This window comes from Lynx rufus, unplaced genomic scaffold (assembly GCF_022079265.1).
Source record: "Lynx rufus isolate CCGP_SWC_20201006 ecotype Redwood Valley unplaced genomic scaffold, mLynRuf1.p SCAF_1, whole genome shotgun sequence".
NCBI classification, from domain to species: domain Eukaryota; kingdom Metazoa; phylum Chordata; class Mammalia; order Carnivora; family Felidae; genus Lynx; species Lynx rufus.
The window spans coordinates 94,013,720-94,034,436 of record NW_025814823.1 but is presented as its reverse complement, the minus strand read 5'-3'; the positions used below and the strand labels follow the sequence as shown (position 1 = coordinate 94,034,436).

General features: G+C 43.6%; 1 long non-coding RNA gene across 1 annotated transcript; it reads left to right on the top strand.

Moving 5' to 3' along the window:
* The first annotated feature begins 2,398 nt into the window (after positions 1-2,398).
* On the top strand, positions 2,399-7,930 carry LOC124515034 (uncharacterized). Its single transcript, XR_006962723.1, has 3 exons — positions 2,399-2,558; positions 5,063-5,176; positions 7,346-7,930. It is a non-coding gene; the product is annotated as an uncharacterized LOC124515034 (long non-coding RNA).
* The last annotated feature ends 12,787 nt before the right edge of the window (positions 7,931-20,717 follow it).

Here is a 20,717-nt window from a genome sequence, read left to right as displayed (position 1 = left end):
AAAACATTAAGCTTGGTGAAAAACTTCAGAGTAACATCCTTATATTTTCCTTTAATTGCCCTTGGTAAAATGTGTTCTTAGAAAGCCACTGGGATGCTGTGGGTATGAAAGAGGTCAGCAGATTTCAGCCCATCACTGACCATTATTTTTCCTGGTTCTCAACTTCCTTTTATTTATTTATTTATTTATTTATTTATTTATTTATATTGTTGAAGTATAGTTGACTAATAGTTATATTAGTTTCAGGTGTACAAGATACAGATTTTACAATTCTATACATTACTCCGTGTTCACCATGATAAGTAGTCACCACGCTACTTATAATATGTTATTACAATATTACTGGCTATATTCCCTATGCTTGTACTCTTTGTGACTTACTTAGTTTATAACTGGAAGTGCGTTCCCCCTCACCCTTCATCTATTTCGAGCATCCCCTCACCCGCCTCCCCTCCAGCAACCACCAGTTTGTTCTCAGTATGTATGAGTCTGTTTGTTTTTTGGATTCCACTTATAAGTGAAATCATATGACGTTTGTCTTTCTCTGCCTGACTTATTTCACTTAGCCTAATACCCTCTAGATCCAACCATGCTGTCGTAAATGACAGCATCTCATTCTTTTTTATGGCTGAATAATATTCCATTGTGTGTGTGTGTGTGTGTGTGTGTGTGTGTACATCCATATATATATATTCCACATCTTATATACTATATATTTATTTGTATGTATATATATATATATATATATATATATATATCATAGTTTCTTTATCTGTTCATTTATCAGTGGGCACTTAGGCTGCTTCCAAGCTTGCTTACTGTAAATAACGCTACAATAAACATAGGAGTACAGATATCTTTTCAGATTGCTGTGCTGACCATTTTCGTTCACAAAGCTTTGTTGGAACAGGGCATGCCTGTTCATGTACATGTCTGTCCCTGGCTGCTTTCATGCTGCAAAAAGGCAAACTTGAGTCACCATGGCAGAGACCATGCGGCCCATGAAACCTAAAGTATTTACTGTCCGGTCCTCTAACATAAATTTGCCAACTCTGAATGACCTATGAGATAGAGTCCTTCTATCCGGAAGATTCTAAAGTCCTTGAGTACTCTCGCTAGGGATTCACTTATAGCTCCATTGCATGTACTTTCCAAAGTCATTAGGGCATTCATTCCTTCAGCAAACATTTACCGAATCTCCGTTATGTGCCAGTGTGTCTTCTAGGTGGTTGGGACACAGGAATGAATTAAAAAGACAAGTTTCCTAACATCGTAGAAAGCCTGTTGTAGTAAGAAGAGACAGGCAATGAACAAGGCAGCAAATAAGTGAACGACATCGTTTCCTGTAGTAATGAATGTTTCCATGAAAATAAAACGAAACAAAACAAAACATGATCTGTGACGAAGCCTGACCTAAGCTGGGAGGGTGTCTCTGTACTCATTTAGGATGGGTGCTCGGGCGTAATTATCAGCTCAGCATTTCTCTTTATACTGAATGGCTTTGACCACACAGGGACTAGTTGGAAATCACGCGTAACTACTAACACCTGGGCTACTGTGTCATGGTGAGTTGGGCAGGAAAAGAAGATGCAGAGACACTAACCCCAAGAACGTAGTCACAGGTTGCCAATCTGTCCTCAGTCTAGGGGAAATAGATGATATAACGGAACACCACACAAGTACATCCTAGCTTTCGGTTTTAGGCTTTTTTCTACATCAGAACATAAACACAGGTTAAACACATGGGGCACCTGGGTGGCTCAGTCAGTTAAGCGTCTGACCTGTGATTCCAGCTCAGGTCATGGTCCCAGGGTTGTGGGATTGAGCCCCGAGTCGTGCTCTGCACTGAGTGCGGAGCCTGCTTAAGGTTCTTTCTCTCTCCCCCTGTGCCCCTCCCCTGCTTGCACTCTCTGTCTCTCTTAAAAAAAAAAAAAAAAAAGTCTTACCCTGCATAGAACATTGTGATACAGTTTTTGAGTTGCAGTTGGAAAGGACTCGTACTGTTGTGTATTTTTATGCTTTATACCTTTTTGTAAAACGGTGCTGGGGAAGGTGACAATGTACTCTAGGTTGGAAGATTCTTAAACAGGAAACTGAAGGCAATACTGAATCGACAGAGAGGAATATTATAGAAACCTTGTTTTCTCAAGAGGACAATGGGAGTGTAGGCTGCTGGAAGCAATTTTATTTCTTTTTCTTTGAGTTCTCATTATTAAATAATAAAGCATGATCTTCTCTGCTTTAGCAAATCAGTGTCATCAAATAAGCCAGCATAATTAGACTCATGGATTCCAGCCTGAATTTCTGGTGAGCAAAAATGTTAAAGCCAATCAAAACCAAAATACTCTCAGTTCGCTTTTCTGAACTGTAACACTAATATAATTTTTTTTTTCTTTTCAGGAAGGAGAATGTTCTTGTTTATGGTTTCCTTTGATCAATTACCTCAGATCATTCCCAATGCTAAAAAAAAATAGTCTTGACTGGAATCCTGCTTCAGCATTTGGGACTGATGCTGAAAGTAGTCTAGAAGCATCGGATCTTTCGCGTGTTTTGCGACGGTAAGCTCCATGTTGTAAAAATGGCAGAGTTCTTACAGTCCCTGGTTGAGCATAGCAAATTCCTGGTCCGTGGGAGCGTGTTTGTATTGCAATGATCCTAATTTACCCATAAATAAATTATTCTCCTCTGAAGCCCATAATAAATACAGTTTTAATTGCATGCCAACTGTCAGACCCTAAAATTAGACAGCTTTAGTCCTCCTTTGCCAATGGGAGGGGCTGTTCTGGAATATTTGAGCCGAGATCTGCTGAGGCTCCAGAAGCACTTTGGGAGAGAGAGGAAAGAGGCAGAGATATTTCTGATGAGTATCTGAACAGATTTCAGTTGTAGAAGCCTTATTTCTGGGTCAGACAGAAGTCATGTTCACATGTCTGCAACCAACTGGAGGCGAGTGCCCGGACCCATGCCTTTTATCATCTCTCTTCTTTGGAATCTCCGGGGTCCATTTTCATAGACGGAGCCAAAGGGGGTGAGTCACAGACTGCCCTCCTGCTTGTTGCAGTCTTCTAGAATTAGCAGAGACAGCACTCACTTAGAAAAGATGTTTGTGCCCTTGTGACGAAGAGCCTTCAAATAGAGTCACTGTCTAAAAAAAAAAAAAAAAAGTAGGGCAATCTTATAAATTAGCTTGAGCACCAGGGAATAGAGGCCAAGTGTGAAATTGGGTCGGCCCCAATAGAAGTGAGGTTAGGAGCCATCAGCACTGCCTGGCACCCCCTCCCTCCGTGCCCAGCTTCCCAAAGGAGCCACTTGCTGGAGCTCAGTGGCGTTGGGCAAGTACCTAACCTCCTGACACCTGTTTCCTCATATGAAAAATAGGAAGAGGAAAGTACCTGTCGGCAATAAGCACTTGTGAGATTAAATCAGATGACGTTTGTGAAGTGCCCACATACAGGAGTGTCGGTAAAGAAAGTTGCTACCTCCCTCCCCTTTTCTTTTGGGAGCTGTACTCTTGAGTGAGTTATTTCCTGGCTGGCTTTACCTTTGTTCCCCACTTTTCTCTATACTCGCATTTTCCTTCTGTGAAATGAAGAAGGGTAGACGCACCAGGTAAGATGCCTTTGAGACAAGGGGGCTATGTGCTAACACTGGACCTCAGAATCCCACAGTTCTTGTCCACTGTGCCAACGGATAGACATCATGGTTTGCAGGGGCCCCTGGGTGGCTTGTTTGGTTGGGCATCTGACTTCAGCTCACGATCCCGCGGTTCGTGAGTTTGAGTCCCGTATAGGGCTCACTGCTGTCAGCACAGAGCCACTTTAGATCCTCTGTCCTCCTCTCTCTCTCTGCCACTCCCCTGCCTGCTCGCACGCTCTCTCTCTCTCAAAAATAAATAGACATTAAAAAAAAATCATTGTTTCTGATATAGGATCCTGGGGAAGCTTCAGGACCAAGTTGTGACTAAGAAAATCAGGGTGGTCATGTCTGTGACTATGGTGGCGTTCTAAAAACATTCTTTACCCCCTTGACTTATGACTTATTCTGGAGCAAAGCACCAAATGCCCTTTTATTCCTCAATTTCCATTTTTAACAGATGAGGGCACATCTTTTAAAACAATGTTTTAAGTGGTGTTAGAGGACCCTTGTCAGATAACTGAGGTCATCTCTCTTGCCTTTCTCCTATTAGAAATATATTTGCTTAAATACATTTGGAATGTCAACCACATGCCTGAACTCTTCATTTTGCAATTATAAGGGAGTATTTAGTTAATAGAAAAATTATTGGAGTTCCTAGTCTCTTTTCCCTTTGGGAGGAACACAGGCTTTAATTTCTCTTTCATGAGGGTCTTTTGTTCACCTCTGCGTTTCTCCCTCATCTCCTTACTCTTTAGCAGATCTGCAATTCCACGCTTCGGGGCATGTTCAAGAAATTTTTAAGAAATCACCTAAAGCATTTGTGTGATTCTTTCTTCTTATGCCTCTTGGCTTCTTAGAATCTCCTTGGCTGGTGCTTCATTGTTTCTCCAAAGGTTAGAAAAGAATGCCAACCCTTGTGTTTGTACTATGAAGGAAGACATAGAAAGGAAGAGAAAGAAAGGAAACAAATTCTCGAAGCAAATTCCAGGTCTCAGTCAACCGCATACATCAATCAGGCCATTCAGGATTTCCCAATGATTTCTTTTAAAAATATCCCATTTGGAGGCGCCTGGGTGGCTCAGTAAGTTAAGCATCTGACTTCAGCTCAGGTCGTGATCTCACAGTTTCTGGGTTCGAGCCCCTCACTGGGCTCTGTGCTGACAGCTCAGAGCCTGGAGCCTGCTTCGGATTCTGTGTCTCCCTCTCTCTCTCTTGCTCATGCTCTGTCTCTCAAAAATAAATCAGTGTTAAAAAACGTTTTTAAAAATATCCCATTTGCACACAGCTTTGCCCCTAAGAGGGTGGAGTGAAAGGCTTGTGTTCTCGAAAAAGGGGTCCAGGCATCTTTGTTTATCTCCCCAGCACCGCAAGTTCCTTTCCTATTGGTTTCACTATGAAATGCATTTCTCCATTTTGCCTTTTACAGTTATCCATAGAACTGTAGGAATATTCACATTCTTTGTATCACTGAATCACTCTTCAATTACTGAATTATTTGAATAATACGTGGACGTGTTTCATTCTTTTGTGGATCCACAAGGTAATATCATAAGCTAAGTACGTCCCCACTTTTGTTTGCTTTCATAACACTTTTCTTTCAGGAAGAAATGCACCAGAGAAATTGTTGGAAAGTGTCCCTCCTTCTCCAGCCCCATTTCCCCCCCTCCACATCCCCCCTCACCGCCCCCCACACCAGTCCCTGCCACCACTTTTATTAGATTATTTGTACACCCGTCTGAGACACTTTAAGCATAAAAAGTAGGAATGTACAGCTGACCCTTGAACGATATGGGTTTGAAGTTCATGGGTCCACTTATACCCATTTGTTCCTTATCTTTCTTTTTTTTTTTTTTTAATATAATTTATTATCAGGTTGGCTAACCTACAGTGTATACAGTGTGCTCTTGGTTTTGGGGTAGATTCCCATGATTCATCGCTTACATACAGCACCTAGTACTCATCCCAACAAGTGCTCTTCTCCGTGCCCATCACCCATTTACACATATTTGTTTCAATAAATACGGTGGAGTACAGTACTGTAAATATATCTTCTCTGACTTATGGTTTTCTTTTTTTTTCTTTTTCTTTTAAGTTTATTTATTTTGAGAGAGAGAGGGAAGGGCAAAGAGAGGAGAGGCAGAGAGATAGAGGGAGGGGGAGAGAGAGAGAATCCCAAGCAGGCTTCACGCTGTCAAGTGCAGAGCCTGACACAGGGCTCAAAGTCACGAACAGTGAGATCATGACCTGAACCGAAGTCAAGAGTTGGATGGGTAACCGAATGAGCCAATGTGACTAATCACCTTTGCCCGAGGCACCGAGTGTCTTTTGTAGATTCCCTTTCTGCTTCTGTCTGGGGCCTTGGGAGGAAGCCCAGGGGCCCAGGTGGGGCCTCTTCTTGCCTGGAATAGGCTTGGGGCAGACAGGTGACTTGGGCGTGGCCTCTGGATGGTGTCACTTGGGCCTGGCCTTTCGAGAGAGGTGTGGCTGGGTTGGCAGTGGAGGTGCATGCCTGCAGTGTGGTGCCAGGCAGCCCTGATGCGTCTTGCTGAGTGGCAGACCTTTGCCGTAAGTGCAGTGTCCCCTAGACTTGGGCACGAAGGCCCCCTACGTTTTGGAAGGCCCTATTTTGGGTCCTCTGGCTTCACCTCTGCCCACCCAGAGCCCATAACCTCCTTTCTAGACATACCCTGGGTCCCCTGCTCAAAGGGTCCCAAAGTGGTCAAGCCACTGGTGTGTGCATCCCCAGGCCCTAGGGGTGGCTGAGAGCATCTCTTGTGGAGGGAGAGTGGTGCATAGTAGGAACTTGGACTGGAGGGCTGGGCCTTCTCACCAGTGTGTATGAGGCCCCTTGTAGTGTGAACTGAGGCAGTATCACCCATCTGTTCTGGAAAAATGATAGAATCTCGGATATTTAAACTATTGAGGCTGATGGGGCATGTGGGTGACTCAGTCAGTTAGCGTCTGACTTTGGCTCAGGTCATGATCTTTCACTTCATTAGTTCGAGTCTCATGTCAGGCTCAGGGCTGACAGCGTGGAGCCTGCTCGGGATTCTCTCTCTCCCTCTCTCTCTCTCTCTCTGCCCCTCCCCCACTCCCCCTCTGTCTCTTTCTCTCTTTCTCTCTCAAAATAAATAAATAAAACTTCAAAAAAATAGGAGTGCCTGAGTGGCTCAGTCAATTAAGCGTCTGACTCTTCATCTCAGCTCAGGTCATGATCTCACGGTTTGTGAGTTTGAGCCCTGCACTGGGCTCTTGTGCTGATGGCATGGAGCCTGCTTGGTATTCTGTCTCTCCTTCTCTCTGCTTCTCCCCCTCTTGTGCTCTCCCTCTCTCTCTCTCAAAGTAAATAAATAAACATTAAAAAAATACTAAGTAGTTTGCAGCTTCGTATTAAAAAAAACGTAAAAAAAATTTTTTTTACATTTATTTACTTTTGAGACACAGAGAGACAGAACACAAGTGGGGGAGGGACAGGGAGAAAGGGAGACACAAAATCTGAAGCAGGTTCCAGGCTCTGAGCTGTCAGCACAGAGCCCAACATGGGGCTCGAACTCATGAACCGTGAGATCATAACTGAGCCGACGTCGGATGCTTGACCGACTGAGCCACCCAGGCTCCCATTAAAAAAAAAAACTTTAAAAGAATAATAATAAAATATTAGAAGATGTTAAAGAAAATTCACCTTTTGATGTGTTTTTTTTTTTTTCAGTGGCATCTACTTCAAAGCTTTCGAAATCCACCATTCTTTCTAGGACTTCATTACTTGAATATTTATTTCCAAAGTGTTTATGTGTATAATGTTTTCTTAGCAGCAAGTCCTCACTCCCAAACTGGAGTCAGCTCTCTGAGGGCAGGAACTGGGTCTGAGGCATCTCTGTGGCCTCACACGGTGCACATGGTGGGACCGCAACAAAGACAGACACCCTTCATTTTATTGTGCTTTACTTTATCGAACTTCACAGACAGTGCGTTTTTTACAAATTAAAAATCTGTGGCAACCCTCCGTCGAGCAAGCCTGTCGGCGTCATTTTCCCACTCGTCCCATGTCTGTGTCACATTTTGGTAATTCTTGCAATATTCCAAACGTTTTCATTATGATTGTACTTGTTACAGTGATCTGTGATGAATGATTACGACTTCCCGAAAGTTCAGATGATGTTTAGCATTTTTTCGCAGTGAAGTATTTTTTAATTAAGGCATGTACACTGTTTTTTTTTTTTTTTTAAGACAAGATGCTAGTACACGCTTAATAGACCACAGAACAGTGCAAACATAACTTTAATATACACGGGTTTCCGACTTCAGCTCAGGTCATGATCTCGCGGTTCGTCAGTTCGAGCCCCGTATCCGGCTCTGTGCTGACATTTCAGAGCTTGGAGCCTGCTTCAGATTCTATGTCTCCTTCTCTCTGTGCATCTCCCCCCACTCACACTCTGTTTCTCTCTCTCTCAAAAATAAAGATTAAAAAAATTTTTTAATATGCACGGGGAAACCAAAAATTTGTTTGACTCACTTTATTGTAATGTTGGCTTTATTGTCTGGTCTGGAACTGAACCTGAAATATCTCTGATGTGTACCTGTATTTACTGAAATCACACGTTCCATTTAGCATTTAGAATAAGCACTACTGTGTGCTTAGTGAGCATTTTTCAGATGCTAATTCAGTGCCGGTACCTGAGGGCTGTGGAAAATAGATTAAATACAAAATAACTAAAAATAATACATCTGTATTTATCACTGTCCTATAATGAGAAGTTTGAGGCACATTTAAAAGGTTATTAGTAAGGACGCATAAAGGTTTGGGTAGAAGGGAAAATAGAGAAATTTCGGGGATGCTAAGTAGTGACCATCGGCTAGGAAAACGTCCCAGGCAGGAAGCCAAAGAAAGCCATGGGTGATCAGAAAAAAGACAAAATTGCAGTGGGGCTCCTGGATGGCTCAGTCACTTGAGCGTCCAACTTTGGCTCAGGTCCTGATTTTGTGGTTCGTGGGATCCAGCCCCATGTCAGGCCCGTGCTGAGCACGGGGACTGCTTAAGAGTCTCTTTCTCCCTCTACCCCTCTCCCCTGCTCATGCTCTCTCTCTCTAAAAATGAAAATAAATAAATAAATAAATAAAAAGGACAGCAGCTCTCTTTCTTTGGTGTACTTGGGTGAAAGCCAGGATTCTTTGTGAGTTCAACATGGGAGCGCACTGAAAAGTGAAGCCAACCCAGAGGAAATTAGATGAACGCTTAGCAAGAGACAGAGCGACTGATCCCTGGCATCGTTTGATCTGAATTCCGTATCCAGGCAGACCCAGCCTTGACGTTTGAGATAACAAATTCCCCTTGGCTCAAGCCCGAGGGTCTTGGGCTTTTTCTCATTTGGAACTCAAAGAGCGCCAACAGACATCCACCCAACAAGTGGACTTTCCTAATACTGTGTTTGTTAAACCTGTGCTTTAAGACCACACCTTCTAGAACAAAGTACTTTTCATCCCCAAACGCCAACAACAAATGCTATCTTGTTCTTCCTTATCTTCTTCCCTTTCCCCTGTAGAGTGTAGGAAAGTAATCAAGGGCCCAACATATGGTCTCCAAAGTCTTGCCTTTGGGCTTGTCCTCTGAACAGCATTTTCATGCTCAGAAGGAACTGAGCCTGGTTCTCCAGAGCCTTGTAAAAACAGAACTTTAGAGAACAAACTGAGGGTTACCAGAGGGCAGGTGACTAAGGGATGGGTTAAATAATAGGTGATGGGGATTAAGATGCATAGTTTGTCATGATGAGCACTGGGTGATGGATGGAAGTGTTGAGTCACTACATTGTACACCTGAAACTAATATTACACTGCATGTTAACTATGCTGGCATTTAAATAGACACTTTAAAAAATACACGTCTAATAATAATAATAACCACAGACTTTGGGTCCAGTGTGATGTTCGTGTTGAAGGGCTTTTATTCTCAGGGAAACTTGGTCTAGGTCTTCCTCGGGATTGCTAGCGTCCCAGATCCCCCCTGAACAGACCAAAATTTGGGCACATGATGAGCTTGGAGGTTGTTGGAGGCACAGCAACGAGAAAGCATTTTCAGAGAAAGGACAAGCTATGGAGGGTTTCAATACTACAGCTGTGGCATGGATTTTTGAACAGGCTTCTATACTCTGGAAGCATGGGGGGATTTTAGCGCTGTCAGTAAAGCAGGAAAGCTGGAGAGGCAGAGAGGCGAGGCAGGCAGGATATTGTAGATAATGAAGCAATTTTCAACCGGAAAGTGTAGCAACTTCGAAAAACCAGAACTGATACTTCCTTGTCTGCTCCTACTGTGTGAGCACTTTTTGTGTGTGTGTGTAACACAGTTTAAAAATCCAGTCCTCAGATTGTTCTGGGGGCGGGGGGGGGGGGTTGGTGGTTACTAAACCGGAGGAAATTACTGTGCACTGATATCCAGCAGTCCCTCTGTGTTGGACCCTGGAGCATACTCATGGCTGGGGGGCACTGGCTGTGGGTGGTCTCCTCTGGGAGGAGGGAAGGAGGTGCGATGGTCTCCTGCTGGGAACGTGGCAGAGTGACTCAGAGTGTGGACGTTTCCTCCCTTTGCTTCGTGCAGATGCCCAGACCTCAAAAGGAGAAGAAAAGGGGCCGACACCGGTAGCTGGGTTTCTAAGTGAGGCAGCCTGAGGTCAGCGTGGCATTGGCTGGGGATGCGGGAGGCAGAGAGCAGCGGTATTTTCCTTAACCAAATGCCTTAGTGGACAAAAACCAGCCAGCTGATCAGTTGTTTCGACATCTTTTAAGCTCCCCCTCAGCTTTCAATTTGCCTAGCTGGTGTATAAATATAGGGCTTTGTTCTCTGGAACTTCTCATGTGTTTTCCAAGCATCCCAAAATTCCTCAAAGCGTATCTGAGACTATGTTTCCTTTCCTTTTCTGTTGTCAACTTTTCTTAAAACCACACAAAGAATTCATGCCTTTTATAGAATCAGGAGAAAATTCAGGAACAGCAAAATGAGAAGCAGGAATAATGCCAGGGGTCATCTTTGTTGGCATTTTGTTACATGTATTTCCTTCATTGTGTGTTTATTGCTGGGCAATCCTTTTTTTTTTTTCCTTTAATTGAGTATGTCCAGACATCTTTCCATGTTAACAAATACACTTCTATACAATAATTTTATTATTATTATTTTAATTTTTTAAAATGTCTATTTATTTTTGAGAGAGAGAGAGAGAGAGACAGAGTATGAGTGGGATAGGGGCAGAGAGAGAGAGAGAGAGAGAGACAGACAGACAGACAGACAGAAGCAGGCTCCAGGCTCAGAGCCTGACAACGGGCTCGAACTCACAAACCGCGAGATCATGACCTGAGCCGAAGTCGGACGCTTAACAGACTGAGCCACCCAGGCGCCCCTCTATACAGTCATTTTAAAGGTTGGCCGCATTGTGTCCTGTTGTCTAGATATAGAGGATTTATTTTGCCAGTCTCTGTTGTTGAGTCAGAAAGTAGTATCTGGTTTTCCTGTTGAGTAACATCCTTATGGCTATATGTTTGCCCACATCTTTGGATGTCTCTCATAACTTCCTTGACGTGGAGTTTTGGGTCAAGTTGTGATTGTTTTTGAGGATTTTATGCCCTTTGCCAAATTGCCCTACAGGAAGTTCGTGATGGGTCACTAGTGCCCATGTCTTAAGCACCAGCTTTACACACTATAATGATAATTCCATCCAGGTTGGACCCAGCGTGCAACGAAACACACAGACTCATTTTCTTATTGAGTCTACTTACTTCTTCTTTAAGGTTTTACTCCTCATTATCCCAGATACATTAGGAACTTGCAGGAAAATGGAAATATCTTGTCCCTCCATACATTTAACCAATATTTGCTCAACACCAACCACGTGCTTAGTCTGGAGTCTCAGCAGAGTAGTGAACAGGACCCAGACCTTGTCCTCAAGGAAATTGCAACATAATGGAATTAATTAGGACCGGAATTTCACATACATAATAGCCAACTTGTGCAGAATAATTTTAAGATCCCCCCTGATGTGTATTACCTCATTTAAAACCACAACGACATTGATATCAGTATTACCACCCCGTTTTATAGGTGAATAATACATCAAGGCAGAAAGATACCAGCTGCAAACTTATGGAACTAACATGCGGCAGAGTAGCACCTCTAAATCACTCCCAGGGGAGCAGAAGGGAAAGAAAGTACTATATTAAGGGCATTAGAAAGTCACACAAAGTTTTATTCCTCACCTGTTTCTAAATACACGAAGTTCTTTGTCTCATTGTCTCTCCTCTTTGAAAATCCTTCCTGCATGGGCTCGAACCCACAGTCCGTAAGATCATGACCTGAGCGGAAGTAGTATGCTTAACTGACTGAGCCACTCAGGCTCCCCTCCACTAATTCATTTTTATCCCAGAAATAAACTTGTCAATTTCACTGTGATCACGCATTCCCCGCATAGAGGTATATGTAAAGTCCAGGAGCAGGACAGTGGCTTTCTGACCCTCTGGTGTTGCTGGTGTGAATTTCCAAGAGCAGGTGCACATCTCTGACTCTGATTTCATCACACTGGGAAAACCCAAGATGTGGAAGGGTCATTTTAGAAGTAAGGGGACATTTTTGTTTCTGTTCATGGACAAATGTGTCTCCTTTTGTTAGATAGCAGTTTTAAAATTGATAGTATCCGGGGCACCTGGGTGGCTCAGTTGGTTAAGCGTCTGACTTTGGCTCAGGTCATGATCTCACAGTTCGTGGGTTCGAGCCCTGTGTCGGGCTCTGTGCTGACAGCTCAGCCTGGAGCCTGCTTCGGATTCTGTGTCTCCCTCTCTCTCTGCTCCTCCCCTACTCCTGCCCTGTCTCTCTGTCTCTCTCAAAAATGAATAAACATTAAAAAAATTAAAAATTTAACTAAATTAATAGTATCCTCTTTTTTTTGTTTTGGCTACCGGGAGCAAAGAGCTAATCTGGGAACTGATTGCAATGGCTTTCTGTAGCTTAGATTTTATAATTCAGTATTTTCCAATCCAGACCCCTCATTCATTCATTTTTATTTTGATGAGTAAATTGGATTTGGGACTTTTATCATAAACTTCCTCATTTTTTTTAATAGGTGAGGAATAAAAGATCAATAAATGGAAGGAGATCTGAAAAACAACCACTTAACAGGCAGGCTGAAGGAGAAGGTGATAAAAATTCCTTTCTCAGTCACCTATCCCAGTGTAGATACCTGCCTGGCTACATTTTATCCGAGTCAGCTGCTTTTCTGCTCTCCACACACAAGGCGTGTGTTTATTCATCTAGGACTCGCTTGGTCCTGGGTAGCCAAAAGAAGCCAGTTGGACATCACTTTGGCTTCTGCCATTAATATTCTTTTTTGTTTTAATTGTTTACTTTTTTTTTTTTTAAGTTCATTCATTTATTTTGAGACAGAGAGTGCGCTTGCAGGGGAGTAGTAGAGACAATCCCAAGCAGGCTCCGCACTGTCAGCACAGAGCCCAACATGGGGCTCGAACTCACAAACTGTGAGATCATGACCTGAGCAGAAATCAAGAGTCAGGCGCTTAACCAACCGAGCCACCCAGGAGCCTGAGTGGGCAGAGTTCCTAAACTACTCCTCTTGGAGAGCTGAAGCCCTGGCACTTGAAGACTGTAGCAGGGACAAGAGCAGGGGGACCCACAGAGCTTGCCCTGCAGCATGAGCCCGAGTCAGTGCGGTGTTCCTCTGAGATGCCACCTTCCAATGGTGATCGTATGTCTGTGCATCCCTCTGCCCTTGAGTGTCATGTGAAATTTCTGCTGGTGTCCTGGTCCCTGACTGTCTGCCTAGTGTTTTAGGGTTGGTTGTTGGGAAGGCTTTTCTGTGCGAGATTTTGAAGTGTGATGCTTGAGGAAAATGGAGGAGACTCTGACAATGTTTAAATTTTTTTTTTTAATGTTTATTTATTCTTGAGACAGAGACAGAGCGTGAACACGGGAGGGGCGGAGAGAGAGGAAGACACTCAGCCCCATCAGGGTGAGCTCACTCCCTTTCTCTCTAACCCCTCACCTACCCCTGTAGCTTCTGCACCCACCCAAGTCCACAGTGATCTCAATGATCACAAGATCTAGAAGCTCACCTGGGAGTCGCCTGTGAGCACACGCTTTGATTGCATGGGGTTACAGTCTCTACAGAACCCTAGACAGTTTGTTTTTGGGATTACAGTAGCGGAGAAATCATATTAAAATGACTTCCTGGCATTTTCTCCCTCCGCTCATTTACCAGTCATTCTGGAATATCAAATATCAGATCAAACATAATGAAAGTTCCAAGTCTGCTTCTCTGATTAATTTTAATATATCCTTAAGAAAAGCGGATTCTTCCCCTTCCGCAAAGTAGACAGATTTGCTTGCCAGCCATTTCCTTTGCAAATGGCTGTTCTCTCTCTATTTTCAGGGACCACACAAACACGGCAAAAATATTGGGGGCAGAGATTCATTTTTAACAAGTAGGAGGAAGTCTCAGAGAATATAGAAAGATGGGGAGTCAGCAAGAAACAGAGACACCAAACGTTATAGTCCAAGTTCAGGGCACTTTTTCACTCGATACTATTTTTTTTTTTTTTTTTTTAGAGGATCTACAGCCTCATCATTCTAATTCCTTGTTACCCAAAGGGTAGTATGCGGACCAGAAGATTTGGCATCACGTGGGAATTGTTCAGGAAAGTCTTGTTTGACATTAACAAAAAAGAGATTGCGTTAACTGTTAAGCTTGTAGGAAGAGAACACAAATTTCCTTTGCTTCGCTGACTTGATGGTCCCAGTAAGCTCTCGGTATCTGTAAGAATTCAACCTCACTAGCTCGGATTTCCCTGGCAGCGTCTAAGACAGGATCTCAGTTCATTTTCTAAGTACCTTTAAGCTTCCCTTGGAATCCTCAGAAGGTCACCCACATGCCACTTGGAGAGGCAGATTTTCCTCCCCGACTGTTGCCTGTCACTTACTGCCTGCTGGGGTGTTTCATGGCAGCCCCAAATCCCCTCCAATGGGCAGACGTATTCAAGGGCCATGTTTCCTTCAATATTCACCACATCAAGATTCCATTAGGGGGTGGAGGGTGGACAAATGGGTGGAGGGGAGTGTGAGATACAGGCTTCCAGTTATGGAATGAATGAGTCATGGGAATAGAAGGCACAGCACAGGGAATATGGTCAGTGGTATTGTAATAACGTTGTATGGTGACAAGTGGTAGTTATACTCGTGAGCACAGCGCAACATACAAACTTGTTGAATCAGTATGTTGTACACCTGAAACTCATGTAACATCGTATGTCAACTATACTCAAATAAACAAAATTTAAGCCCATTGTATTAAAAAAAAAAAAAAGGGGGGGGCACCTAGGTGGCTCAATCGGTTAAGTGTCCAACTTCAGCTCAGGTCATGATCTCATGGTTCCTGGGTTCGAGCCCTGCATCGGGCTCTGTGTTGACAGCTCAGAGCCTGGAACCTGCTTCAGATTCTGTGTCTCCCTCTGTCTCAAAAATAAATAAACATTAAAACAAACAAACAAAAAACCCCCTCAAATATCTTCAAAAAAAAAAAAAAAAAAGAGTCCGCTAGGCCATGAGCAGAGATGGGGAGGTACCACCTCCTGCATTTGCTGACGTAGCCTTGTGTGTACCCTAATATAACTCCCAGCCCTACTCTCCCTAGATCTAAGACATCTCCAAGGCCACAGTTTTGATAGGCACCTGTCTCCGCTTCCCATCTCCATTCCCAGGCACTCTGGCACCAAGCCCTCACTGCAAATTCCTTCCTTCGTGAAAGCCACCTCACGCAGAATGACCAATGCCCTGGGTCATCATTAGTACCAATGCATCATATCCTCACAGAGTCTGAATCCCCGCGTAGGCTCAGCTGGAACCACACCCATGAGAAGCAACAGTGTGATGTAGATGGTTACACAACAACAAAAACCAACCACCATATCCACAGCCAGTGCTTGCTTTGAGTTCATTACCCATCAAACCAAAATACTTGGAGACGTATTTTTGCTAGATCACTGGAGACACTCATTGAGCTTGGCTGAGATCACAGACAGGAAAACTACATCTTAAGATAGATGTTGATAATATGGAGAGGGGCCAAATCTCAGCAAAGAGGATGTTGATGTGTCTGGAAAGCACTTATATAGGAGTGAAAGGAAGCAGAGAGGTTTCTCCTGGAAAATGGAGGCCAGGATAAGGTCTACAAAAGAATTTTTTTAATGTTTATTTGTGAGAGAGAGAGAAAGAGACAAAGTGTGAGCTGGGGAGGGACAGAGAGAAGAGGGAGACACAGAATCCAAAGCAGGCTCCAGGCTCTGAGCTATCAGCACAGAGCCAGATGCAGGGCTTGAACCCAAGAACCGTGAGATCATGACCTGAGCCCAAGTCAGACGCTTAACTGACTGAGCCACCCAGGCGCCCCTAAGGTCTGTAAATTTTAAACAGCAGTCATGTGGCCAGATAAGGTCTGTTGTTCTGGCTTTTCCTGATGCACAAAGATCAATGAGAGGAAATTACAGAGAGGCAGGTTCTAAGACCACAAACCAACTAATGAGGAGTGAATGCCTTGGGAAGTTGACTTCCCTGTCACTCATGCATCTCAGCTAAGAAGAGTATATTTCCATTAGAGCACTTTAGGAGAAATTATTGAATTAAATGGGGGAGAGAACCCTGACAGCCTAGTATCTTGAAAAAAATGCTAGAAGGAATCTTTAATGTTTAAAGAAAATTTATGTATTTATTTTAAGATAGAGATAGAAAGAGAGAGCATGTGAGTGAGTGGGTGAGGGGAAGAGAGAGAGGAAGAGAGAGAAAGTAGGCTCTATGCTCAGTGAAGAGCTCAACATGGGGCTGGATCCCAACTGTGGGATCATGACATGAGCCAGAATTAAGAGTCAGACGCTTAACCAACTGAACCACCCAGGTGCCCCTAATCTTAGAGATTAATACCCAAGTTTAGGAGACTGACACCCAGAGTGGGGATTTGACTTACCCAAGTTCAGATGTCTAAATTATTATTATTGTTTTGTTTTAGAGAAAGAGAGAGAGTGTGAGCAGGGGAAATGTCCAGAGAGAGAGAGAGAGAGAGGGAGAGAGAGAGAGAGAGAGAGAGAGAGAGAGAGAATCTCAAGCAGTCTCCAGGCTTGATGTGGGGCTCGATTCCATGACCCTGGCATCATGACCTGAGCTGACCCTGGGATGGTGACCTGAGCTGAAATCAAGAGTTGGACACTTAACTGACTGAGCTACCCAGGCACCACTAGAGTCCAGATTTCTAATCCCTATCTGAGTATATTTCTGGCTACATGCCATTCTTCCCTCTAAGATTCCATACATATCTCAACTTCTTTGATGCTATATCTACCCCAAGGGGATCAGGTGAATTAATGGGAAAATTGAAGAAATCAGGTAGGACTTGAATGATTTACTCTCTGGAAACTACCATGAAGTATATTAATTCTGTTAAGAGTAAACTGTCTACTTATCCTTAGACTTAACCAATTGAATCTCTTCATTCACAAATAGGTATATCTCTTTCAGAATATATTAGTAGAGTTCCAATCTATTCTCCACTTAAACTTTGACTTTATCTGAGAACAATTTCAACTGAATATTCTCTAGGACATAGGTTAGAAATTCATTTATTCTTTGCGTCAAATGGAATGAAACAATGATTGACCATTGAGATGTCATATTTAATTGTTAGAAAGAGCAGAGCCATTTGTAAACAAACAAACAAGCACAAACCTCTTTCAGACATATCCTGAACATGCACTGGCCTAAAGGACACCATTGACCCTGGGATTGTGAGGAGATAGTTCTTGTGGGAGATAGTTCCATTCATGGTTCAAGTTGAGCTTGCTGACACTTCACTCTCTGGTGACACCTGGCCAACCCTTGCATAGCAAGCTTCTGCATCTGTGAAATAGGGATGTTTTCATCACTGTCACCCTCCAATTCCTCCAGGTCTATTAGGAGGATCATCAGCAAGGGCTACAAGACTTAACATACAAAATCCTGGGGCACCTGGGTGGCTCAGTCGATTAAGCATCCAACTCTTGGTTTTGGCTCAGTTCATGATCTCATGGTTCATGAGTTTGAGCCATGAGTCAGGCTCTGCATTCACAGCAGGGAGCCTGCTTGGGACTCTCTGTCTCCTTTTCTCTCTACTCCTCCTCCTCTTGCACGCACACACACACACTCTCTCTCTGTCTCTCTCTCTCTCTCTCTGTCTCTCTCAAAATAAAGAAATAAATATTAAATAAAAAAGAAAGAAAATAGGGGAACTCTATAGCATTTTCTTAGTGCCAGGAGCTTCAGCTGGACCTTCTATTAGGAGTGTCTTTTGTTTTCATAGTGAGATCCTTTCAACCTTACCTGAGTGTGTGCCAATGAGTGACTCTTGAGGAGTGAGGGGCACCTGGGTAGCTTCAGCTTGAGGAGTGAGGGGAGCTAGTGCCAGGAAGACCAAACAGGTGATTAGAGTTTTGGACCTTCAGCTCCCCACCCCCGCCCCACCCTACACTCTCCAGGGGTGGAGACGAAATTCAGTCACCAACAATTCAGTCATTTGTGTAATGAAACCACCATGAAAATCTCTGAAAAGGCTGGGTTTAGAAAGCTCCAAGGGGTACCAGTCAACCCACTTTCAGCAATTTAAGTTCTTACGTTTTGTTAAACTTATTTTTGTTAACTAAAATTTGCTGCCCAGCATCCATCATTCCATTTTCCATTTCTTCTGATAATAGCATGTTGATTTTTCCAGAGAGCATCATCCCTTCCTCCCTTTCAGACCATGGGAGGAACTGACCCACCCCCTGCTTACATGGTGGCAAGTCAACAGAGTTCATCCTTTAAAAAAAAATTGTTTCAAGAGTGGGCACATGAAATAAGTTAGTTTAATAAACCTAGTCTTTGGATGTTTGCCTGACATTGCCAAAGAAAGTTCTCTCTGTCCTTTGAGATTGCTCACCTGAATGGATGTAAACCAAGACCTTGTGGGGGCCATCTTTTGTCCATGGGGGTGATGTTGCCTGAGAGTGGAGCCAGGACAAGAGGAAATTGGAGGGAGTGTAGGGGAGAGAGGGAGAGAGAGAGAGGGGCGTCGGGAGAAGACTTTCTATTATAGGAGCCAATAGATTTCCTTTTCTTCTTTAGCCAATTCAAGTTGGGTGTCTGTCATTGAGCCAAATATATCCTTCTTAGCATTTCCAAAGTGCCCTTCCACTCTGGTCCCAGATGGCCTGGGAGGAACATGGACAAAGCTCCTAAAGCTCTCTGCTGAAATTACTTGGGCTCTGGAGACTGAATTTAAGTCCTGGTGCCCCCATCATTTACTAATAATGATCAGGGACATGCTGTATAATTTCCTGTAAAGCACAGATAAAAATACCTCCCCTACCTAACTCACAGGTTATTGGGATAGCAGAATGAAATGAAGCGTGTATACTTACTATCTTAACCACATGAACACATTAAAATGTTAGCGAGGAGCAGAGGAGAAAATCACTGGTGACTTCTGGTGTCCTCTCTGTGCTAGGGACAATGCCAGGCACTCCACATACACGATTGTCCTTTATCTTTACGACAGCCCTGTGAGGCAGGCTGTGGTAAGTGTTCCCATATACAGCATCTAGTACATTTCCTGGTTGGGAGCGGTTGCTCAATACATATCAATTTCCTGTTGTAACTGTGCCACTGGCTTAGGGACCTAGGATAAATCACATCTACAGTTCTCAAGTTTCTTTAGCTGTAATATAGTGGCTTGAACTAAATAATATTCAGTATTCCAGGCAGCCTTAATTGTATAAGGTAGAATCTTTGAACTTGGCACTTGGAAAAAAGGCTTTATGATCAGACAAGTTGGGGACATGCTGGAATCAAAGTTACATAAGACTCCTGTGCAAGGTCATGTAACAAATCTGTAGCTGACCTAGGAAACTAGGGATATTCTATGTCTTGATAGGGGTTTGGGCTACACAGGTGCATGCATTCGTCAAAACACAGCATCCATAGACATAGTATTTGTGCATTTCATAGAACATAAATTTTACGTGGGAAGGAAAGATCTGTAAAAAAAAAAATATTGAGCGCTAGGTAACCCTATGCATGTTGAAGTATTTGGGGGAGAAGTGTACTGAGGCCCGTAAGTTCCTTTGAAATGTACCAGAATTAACATGGACTAATGGGTGAAGACAGGGTTAGACAGATGGATAGATGGGATACAGAAAGGATAGTCAAATGATCATGAAGTCATCCAGGTGGGGTGGTGCCCAGGGTTCACAGCAAAGTGCTTTCTGCTGTGCTGCCTGTTTGAGGTTTTTCATATTAAAATGTTAGTTTCATAACAAAATGTTAGAGAAAACAACCATTGCCATGCCCAGTTTTCTGTCCAGGGCCTTATCTCTCACGGTTCCAGCCAGCCCACGGTTCCAGCTTTGCTTTGGGCTCCCAGGTGAAGATCTACTGCCTGAGGGTCTGAGCTCTCTGCCTAGAAGGAAACAGGCACACAATTTATTGTGATGATTCCCTTCCCGGGCAAAAATCTCACCCTTTTTCTTAACAGGGAAAGCAAACTCCCTCCAGCTCAATCCCTTTGCCCTAGCAAGAGCGAGCGTGAGTTCTGAAAGATCCCCTCTGCCTCAGCTGTCACTGCCTCTGTTCCCTGCTGCTGCCTTGGCTTTGGTGGCTCCCCAGTCCCCCAACAGCCACTCTGTCACCATTGCCTCCACTCTGTCACTTTCCCCCGTGGCCCGGCTTTGGGGGCTCCACAAGCCCTGGAAATACCGGAGAGTCTCCCTCTGCCTTCCCTCTCACAGTGTGATCTGGGGTCAAGTCCAGGGGTTTAAGCTGACGACTCTATTTATGGTTTTAGTTCATTTAATTAATCAGGCACATCAAATCTGCTACCTGCTATGTCTTAAACTCTGACCCCCATCCACTTTTGAATGATAATTATGCCTGCTGTTTGCCTATGCTTTTCTTAATACTAAGTGCTTTGTATCTCTTTCCATAGCTCATTGCAATTTTCACGAGATAGACAAGCATGTAGGTGTCACTCAGCTTTCAC